This window comes from Condylura cristata, unplaced genomic scaffold (assembly GCF_000260355.1).
Source record: "Condylura cristata isolate star-nosed mole 26May11 unplaced genomic scaffold, ConCri1.0 scaffold00003, whole genome shotgun sequence".
Taxonomy (NCBI): domain Eukaryota; kingdom Metazoa; phylum Chordata; class Mammalia; order Eulipotyphla; family Talpidae; genus Condylura; species Condylura cristata.
The window spans coordinates 43,306,286-43,315,893 of NW_004567104.1; the positions used below are offsets into that span (position 1 = coordinate 43,306,286).

General features: G+C 36.7%; 1 protein-coding gene across 5 annotated transcripts in view; it reads right to left on the reverse strand.

Annotated features, from left to right (window-relative positions):
• Window positions 1–9,608, reverse strand: part of BBX (bobby sox homolog (Drosophila)) — a 258,107-nt gene that overhangs the window by 247,123 nt on the left and 1,376 nt on the right. For all 5 annotated transcript variants that reach the window (XM_004675232.2, XM_012732817.1, XM_012732804.1 and 2 more), the window contains exon 2: window positions 7,652–7,723. The gene's annotated coding sequence lies outside the window, so the exon portion shown is untranslated. The remainder of the gene's footprint in view (window positions 1–7,651; window positions 7,724–9,608) is intronic.

A 9,608-nucleotide genomic window follows, 5' to 3' on the forward strand; every position in this document is an offset into this window, starting at 1 on the left:
AAAAAAAAAAAAAAAAGTAAATGTATTAGAGCAATGTGTATTTGTGTAAGACAGTGCTGTTGAGAACCCTCATACTTGTAGATTTTTGCACCTCCTTTGCATTTGAACACATGTTGCATTTTCATTAGCTTTTGATTTTCACTGTTAAGAGATTTCAGGGATATGGTATATTTCTCATTCATCTTTCCTTAGCTTGTCCTTTTTTATTGAAGTGCCTACTTTGTGATGTGTAATTTGTTATGCACTTTGTATTAATGTTTCTCAGTCTTTCTACCTTAATACCAGGGTAAGTTTTAACTGGGTGTAATGAGTGCCCTAAGCAACTGGTTGCGAAGTACCACAATTTAGAAAGGGTTTTATGTGTATTGGGGTATATTCAAGGTTTTCATTATTATAGTATCATTCTAATTTGTATTCTGACATACTTTCTTAATAGGAAAACACAACACATAATTTATATGTGTCTATAACCAGGGAACTCATAGTGTCCCATGAGTAAATATGTCACAGTGTGTCTTAGTAGAAGAAAATTTGAGAACTGATGTTCTAAGACATTCTAAGACGTATCAAAGTCACCACAGAGAATGCCCAAGTGTCAACTAACCAACTTGCAATATGAAAAATAGCTGGGCTTTTGTCCTATGCTTCATCTTTGTAAAGAGGTGGGAAAGCAGTCCCCCAAACTGAAAGAACACCTGTGGCATGACTCGGCTCACCTTTTTTTTTTTTTCCTTCTAGTCAACTTTATTAATTTCTAGCACCTCGGACCTGGTTAAAAATGCAATAGAGGGCCCTTCCTGGTGATGCAGTGGGTTTAAAGCACAGCACTATGAAGCTATCCGAAGCCATTGGGACATGCATGAGTTTGATCCCTGGCCAGGGAGCTGACCCACATGGCATGGCAGACCTCTCCTGACCTACGTGCTGCTCCTCTCAGCAGTGTATTTCAGTACATCTGCCTGTTCTGCTTCCCACTCTGTCCCTGGTGAATCCTCTCACCCCCACACCACTGAACTATACCCCAGTTCTTATATGCATAAGTAAATAAATCTTTTTTTTAAATGCAATAGAGTTTCAGAGTAAAGGATTAAGAACCTCTTCAAAGATAGTGGATTAAAGACCTAGACATAAGAACGGAAACCATAAAATAAAGATGGGTCAAACACTGCACGACATACACTTCAGCAACTTCTTTAAAGATAGAGCACCCAATGCAATGATAGTGAAGGCAAGGATAAATAGATGGGACTACATCAAGTTAAAGAGCTTCTGTACAGCAAAAGAACATTACAAAAAACAAACAAACATCCTACTGATTGGGAAAAAAATTTCTCACACAAAACTAGCTATAAAGGATTGATCACAAAAATATACAGAGAACTGATAAATTCAACAAAAATAAACAACCCCATAAAAAATGGGCAGAAGAGCTAAAAGGACACTTCTCCAAAGAGGAAATGCAGATGGCGAACAAGCATATGTTGTAATGTGTGAGATGCAAATTAAAACCACAATTAATACCACCTCACCCCAGTGAGAATGGCACATCTTCAGACAACTAGCAACAACAAATGTTGGCAAGGATGTAGAGAAAAAGGAACTCTCCTGCACTGCTGGTGGGAATGCAAACTAGTACAACCACTATGGAAAACTGTTTGGAGGTTCCTCAAACTGCTAAACATGGAACTTCCATCTGACGCAGCAATCCCACTCCTAGGTATCTACCCAAAAACCACAAAAATACTGATTCAAAAAGATACCTGCACTCCCATATTTATTGCTGCTTTATTCACAACTTGAAAGACACAGAAACAGTCCAAATGTCCAAAAGTGGATGACTGGATTAAAAAGATGTGGTACATATACACAATGGAGTATTACTCGTCAACCAAAAAAAAAGAAACACGTCTTCTGCAGCAACATGGAACTGGAAAAGATCATGCTTAGTGAAATAAGCCAGAAAGAAAAGGAAAAATACCGAATGGTTTCTCTCATAGCAGGAATGTAACAGAACAGGCGAGAAAATAATGATAATGATGAACAGCTATATACCAGAGATATTTTGTGGAGGTGGAGTGGGGAATGGGATCAAAAACAGCGCGGGGAGGGAAATGCACTGGACTATGGTAATGGCACATGGGTGATTTGGTGATGGAAAGCCCAAGGGGATTGCAAATGAGATGGGAAAATGCACAAAATGATGTAAAAATAAAACATATATATGTATATATAGAACCTTTAAAAAAAGAATCTTTATATATACATATAAAGAACCTTAAAAATAAAGAATCTCTTCAGAGAAAACAAAAATTAAAAGACACAATTTTGAGAATTTTCAAGTTCAGTGGGAGTTGGAGTAAGGTGAGATGTAACTAAAAACATCCGGTGTATTGACTGCTGAGTGTGACTATGGGTCATTACATACATTACTGTCTCATACTATTGCACAGTGACATTAATATGTCCTTTTGCCCATTTAATAATGGCAGTTTATTCCAAAGTAACATCCTCAAAGTTCTTCAGCTAGTAAGAACACAGGCAGCAGGAGTGGAACCAGACTTTGGGGGGTTACAAGCCTCTTTTCCAAGTGCTACATCTATAGGAATAACTACAAAGGGCAATGAGCCCCTTCAAAACAGATCTTTCTCAGAGTATATCCAGGCAATGACAAAAATGGATTTAATACACATAGGTTATTGAATATGGTAACTCAGCCAGCATATCTCACACATAAGAACGCTTCTATTTCCCTACAACTAGTCAAATCACCCAAAGCCTAATGTGTAATAAATTATTCAACTTGTGATTTACTGACTACTGTACTAAAAAAAAAAGGAAACATAATGGAATGCAAAAACCCCAAACACAATATCCAAAAAACTCTGGCAACACAATGCACTGTAGAACATCTTTTGTTTAACTTTGTGATCATGACCCAGGGGCTGACTGGGAACTACGTCTCACTGTCACTGTCCAGCAGCACTAACCTACATACTATTAGTGCAGGAAAGATCAAAATTTCAAATAATATTGCTTTCACCCCATCATAAAGACAAAAAAATCATGGTAAGGGCATCTGTATTGCAAACATACTGACTGAATACAGCCATAGAATTTTGAAGCTACAAGAGACCTTAACCGTCAACCTCCACATTCAATGTCACCTATACTTCACACCAGAATTTCTTAACATGTATAAAGGATCTCCTACCTGCTTCGAAATCACCTGCTGTATTAATCAAAATGCAGATTCCTGGGTATAACCCCAAACATAGTGAGTCAAATATCTGGGGATAGAGTCTGGGAACCTCCATTTTTGGTATCTTTCAAACTCTATGTCATAAGATCAATTTAGTGAATGATACCCAGTATATTTTTAATAAAGTAGTTTGAAACAGATTAGATTTATTAAGACTACATAGAATAAAAAATAACAGAGGGCATTTTTCTTAGCACTGTTCCAGGAAACTTTCAGTTTTTATATGTAGATTGGAATATGAAAAGGATTTCTTACTATACTTCTCAATCAAAAACATATCAGAAACACAACTGCTTCAAATAAGTTTTATCTTCATTTTTATTTTTCCTGTGAAATAAGTTATCAATCTTTAATTCAGGTATCCCCTGAATTATTTTACAAAAAAAAAAAATTTCAATGTTCTATTTCCTTTTGAGGATCTCAATTATTCCAGCCCAGGAGTTTCTATTTCACTGTTAACATTTTACCCAGGGTTAGTTTAACTACTCGCTTAATTAATTAATATACCACAATATTTTTTCTAATATTTCATATACTCCAACTCATTCTTACTAATTTTTACTTTGCATTTCATACAAACTCCTCACTATCTGAAGTCATGGCACTATCTAGATTCTTAAACTAACTCACATACTTTAACTTAGTAAGTTTTTATTTTGGTAGGTGTGTCAGTGCTTCAAGACTTGATTTTTTAAGTCTTTCATTCCATTAGTCTTTCATGCTCTCCATTTATATGCTTTCGGATTGAATTTTTTACTGACCTCTTTTGCATTTCTACTGAGTGACTGGTATGCTTTCAATTCTCACTTTATTTTTGTATTAAAAATATTTAAAATTCCTTTAATACATGAGAATTTTCTGAGTGTATCTTTATAGTTTTAAAATGACATCTTGGCATTTCAAGGAAATGTAATTGCCCTCTAAGGGGTACTATGAACACATGAATGTTGAGTGAAGTTGTCCACAAAAAGTGCTTTCCTAAAGTATAACTGAAAATGTAGAAATCTCTGCAAATTTGACACAGTATGTGATAACTGCCCTGGAGGTAATACAAACCTACTGTGTGAAGAACAGTCAGAATATTTTAGTTTGGAGAACTACTACTCAATCTTTAGGTTCCGTCCTTAGTACCTTCAGGAGAATGTTTCTCAAAGTGTATATAGCGTGAGGACCTTCTGCATTTGATTTACCTGGGATACATAATATAAATGAAGTTGTGAAATTACAATGTTTTATAATTTGGGTTTGTTTTCATCTCCTAGTAGAGGCAGGAAGCTGACTAAAAATATAACATAACCACTAAGAGCTGTTTTAAAAGGTGCCCCCAGTGGGGAAATGTTAAAAATGGGTGGACTTCAAATTTCAAGTTCAAGAAGTTCAGTACTCACTTAAGTTTAAAGCTAAAAATTAAAGTATGCTGCAATGGTGATGAAATACATAAAAATTAATTGTTTGAATTTAGTAATTCAGAACATTTAAATACCACAATTTTATGTAATTTTCTGCATTTTTGTAAGACAAATCTCTGAGATGTCAGAGATTTCCTTTAATACAGCAAAAAGTCGTATCGGTAATGAGTTTTTTAAAAGAATTTTTTAATAAGATTGAGCTGTGAAGTCTTTATCACTTCTATTAAAGATGTCTATTATAAAAATAGTTGATATTCATGGTAAGATCTAGTTAAAAATATGGCCCTTGTTTTTACCAACACTCTGTATTAAGTAAAGGAAAGTGTAAACTTTATGTTAGGTGATGATTAATAATTAGAAATTGTTTGCAATTTTACTGGAAAAGTGGCTTCATAAATACCTTACCTACTAAGTTAGATTTTCACATTAAGAACTGTTGTTCCTTCTTTAACTACGTACAAAAAATCTTATCAATAACATACCTACAGTACAAGCAAACCACAATTACATTTTCATCCAGCTTTCACTCAAAGTTGTATTCTAAAGTCAATGTCTCAACAAATCTTCTCTGTTTCAGTGGGTTAGTATAAAGCACAGATCAATAAAGGTCAGAGGTGGTATATACTTTTCAAGTTGTACAGCAGAACTATAGGTCTCTTAAAAACAAAGGTAAAACAGTTAAATCAGTTTTTTTTTAATTTGGATACAAAGTGTTAATACCTACATCTTAGTGGAGGACTCCTCCTAAAACTGACAGAGTACCTCTAAAGATGCAGCACTAACATAGATGAACCCCCTTTCCAGCCACTAGAATTAAATATAAAATGCAAATTATGTCACTGGTTTCAGAGCTATATAGAGACGTGAAAAGTAAAAAAAAAATGAAGTTTAGAAACTTGGCAATACAGAAGCACACCTTCTTTATCTAAATTCTTATTTTGATACTTGAGTCCCAAGCCTAAGAAATAAATATTTGATGCAAATAACTAGTAATCTCATTGTCAGGGTAACTTTTTTAGATCACTGCTGCAAGTCTTATACCATAAAAACTATACTGACTTCAAAGACTAAGAGTGTTCTTAAAAATATTGTTTTAATGAAGCAGTTATTTGATAGCTCAAAGAAATGCAAGAGTTCATCATGTCACTTTTATTCTAGAAATTACTGATTCCCATCTTAAAGTCTGAATTGGTCAAATATATTTTCATGAGGAAAAACTAACATTAAAAGTTTGCTCCAATGAACAAAAAATAATGTTCCTCACATATATAAATGTGGTGTTCTTAGTAATCAGGAATGCATTTTAAATGCTCTTGCCATATGTTTAAGAATGAGAAAACTCTCTTAGAGACAAGTTTAAAAAAATCAAAGACAATGAAACTCACATATATTTAGTAAACACTAAATTCATCTTCTTTAACCATCTCTTTTTACCACTGTAACCGGCCTACATATATGTTACATATTACCAGATCTGCTCGTGAACCACCTATCTAAAATAATGTGCTGGTTATATTTCATGAATAATGTTGGACACACCACTTACATATTTTCTAAAATCGTTAGCAATATTGTAATAGTTTACTATCATGTGGAAACCACCAGAGAGGTCCAGTCTTAAACTCAATTCCTCTTAATACTATGACTATCTTTTTTTTTTAAAGATTTATTTATTTGTACATACAGAAGTGGGGTACACAGGCCAGAGGCTCAGGGGCGGTGAGAGGCCTCACCAGAGACAGAGCGGGGAACAGAACAGGCAAATCGAGGAAGTACACTGCTGAGGGGAGCAGCGGGCGGGTCAGGAGAGGTCTGCCACACCATGTGGTCACCTCCGGGGCAGGCGGGAATTGAACTCATGCGGAAGCGGCTTTAGATTCTCAGTGCAGTGCTTTAACTCGCTGCGCCACCAGGGAGGGCCATGACTATCTTTTAATTATTGTACAAAATGTCCCAGCAAGCCAGGAAAGAAAACAGACAAGATCCCTTTTCTTTTTCTTTTATGGAAAAATGAGTTCACGTCCCTTTTCATTCATAAAATATAAACTGTATCTTCACTATGGTAATACTATAAAGTGCCACAGCTTATTTTAATACAACTGGTTTTCTTAACATGTGAGCAATTTTAAGTACCTGAAGTGTTCCTTGTGATGAGGGGCAAATTTTCCAATCGGTCTTCTGCAGTTGTGGACTCACCACGCTGCTTTCAAATGTTGTGTACATCCTCAATAATTTCACCTAGACAATCCTCAGAAACTTTTCAGGCACTTGCTACCCTACAGATTACTTCACTAATTGAGGGGCATATATCTGAGAAAGCACTTAAAGGATCTCTATGTCACTGTTTATTGTTTATACATGCTGTTAAAATATATCTATTTTCTCCTTTACAAAATTTAAAGGAAATCATGAATAAGTTGGACAGCTACTTGTCTTTTGAATCAATCTGGGAATACTAACTTCTAGATTTATTACACTGCCCAGTCCATCCTTCCTGTCAAAAGTAAAGTGTTACAAACAACAAAAGTTACCCAAAGAAGAGAACCTAGGAAAGAGTAAGCAAACGTCAGTCACTATAACTAGAGAGGCCTTCTGCACAATGCTCCCTTGGGTTTGTAATAATCCTTTCCACTCAAAGGCTACACTCTTTCCGAAGTAGTTACCTTTAAATTTCCTAGGTCTTCAACTCTGTGTAAAATTTTATTACCAATTAAAATGTTTACCTGAAAATAAGTTTTCAAATGACACTCACAGGTATGTGTGAAATGTACATTTAAACTATGTTAAAATCATAAAAGCAGCTGCATTTTTTAAATACTAAAAATTACAAATTGACTTCTGCTTCATCAAACTGTATTGTAATCCCAATGAAGCATATTCTTGTGTGAAAAATAAGGACCCTTATGTCATTACTAACAGTCATCCAGCTTCCCTGCATGAAGAGTTTGCAGCTTCCCTGTATGAAGAGTTTTTGCATACTTACCCGGGAAGGCAAATGGAAAGTACACAGGGAGGAAGATGAACTGCAGCAAAGACTCTGTCATACGATAGTGACCTATAAAGTATCAAATAAAGGTACATCATCAGTATGGTAGAGCTTCACAATAGAGCCCCAACTCCTCCAATACCTATGATGGACCCCAAAATCCAGAAGCCTAGTTCCCCACCAACCCCTCGCTCTGTTCATCCCCCACGTGAGAGAACTATGGGGTAGGAAAGGCAAGGAAGCTCACTGTATTCAAAAGGTCGAAGCTGAGGTTAGCCCTGATGGCATTCCGGGGTGTCTCTAGCACCCCAGTTCCCTATTCCCTGTATATGTAAAGCATAAAGTTGATCCATTCTGCAAATCCAAAACCCACACCGCGATCATCAACTTGCACAAGTGATCGCCACCCCCTGTACAAATACACCCGTAACCAAATCATCGCAATCGATAGGCTGCCGGAGCCTCCACAGTGCCCAGCAGCCGGCCGGAGGTGGCAGCGGCAACGGCAGCGGGTCCAGGTAGTGCAACCCTCCTCCCAACAGACCTGGGCGGCCACAGTCGTCGCCCTAACGCCCGGCCCCAGGCACATTCTCGAGATTGAAGATCCAAACCGAGCCGGGAAACACATTAGCCAAAGACCCCGGCGGCAAGTGCAGGGCCATCAGGTCTCCGAGGTTGGGGTGGAGGGAGCGAGGAAACGGAAGGAGGAAGGGAGTGAGGGATCCCACCCAGGTTTTGTAGCTGGTCACCATCAAGTTTGCATCTTAGTACAAAATGTCGATCTTAAAGGCTGACAAGAGAGAGGCAGAGGGAGAAAGAGAAAGGGAATAGAGTCCATCTTGCTTTGGGGAAGAGGGAGTAGAAAAAAATGAAGTGTAAATCCTACACTCCAGGCGAAAAAGTCTGCTAAACACCTTCCCATAACGGAGGAGCAACGAGTGGGGTGTCCCCGTCCCCGTGCCCGCTCGAACTGGCGGCGGTCTGAACAGAAAACGCCTCCCTAGAATTAAATATAAAATGCAAATTATGTCACTGGTTTCAGAGCTATATAGAGACGTGAAAAGTAAAAAAAAATGAAGTTTAGAAACTTGGCAATACAGAAGCACACCTTCTTTATCTAAATTCTTATTTTGATACTTGAGTCCCAAGCCTAAGAAATAAATATTTGATGCAAATAACTAGTAATCTCATTGTCAGGGTAACTTTTTTAGATCACTGCTGCAAGTCTTATACCATAAAAACTATACTGACTTCAAAGACTAAGAGTGTTCTTAAAAATATTGTTTTAATGAAGCAGTTATTTGATAGCTCAAAGAAATGCAAGAGTTCATCATGTCACTTTTATTCTAGAAATTACTGATTCCCATCTTAAAGTCTGAATTGGTCAAATATATTTTCATGAGGAAAAACTAACATTAAAAGTTTGCTCCAATGAACAAAAAATAATGTTCCTCACATATATAAATGTGGTGTTCTTAGTAATCAGGAATGCATTTTAAATGCTCTTGCCATATGTTTAAGAATGAGAAAACTCTCTTAGAGACAAGTTTAAAAAAATCAAAGACAATGAAACTCACATATATTTAGTAAACACTAAATTCATCTTCTTTAACCATCTCTTTTTACCACTGTAACCGGCCTACATATATGTTACATATTACCAGATCTGCTCGTGAACCACCTATCTAAAATAATGTGCTGGTTATATTTCATGAATAATGTTGGACACACCACTTACATATTTTCTAAAATCGTTAGCAATATTGTAATAGTTTACTATCATGTGGAAACCACCAGAGAGGTCCAGTCTTAAACTCAATTCCTCTTAATACTATGACTATCTTTTTTTTTTAAAGATTTATTTATTTGTACATACAGAAGTGGGGTACACAGGCCAGAGGCTCAGGGGCGGTGAGAGGCCTCACCAGAGACAGAGCGGGGAACAGAACAGGCA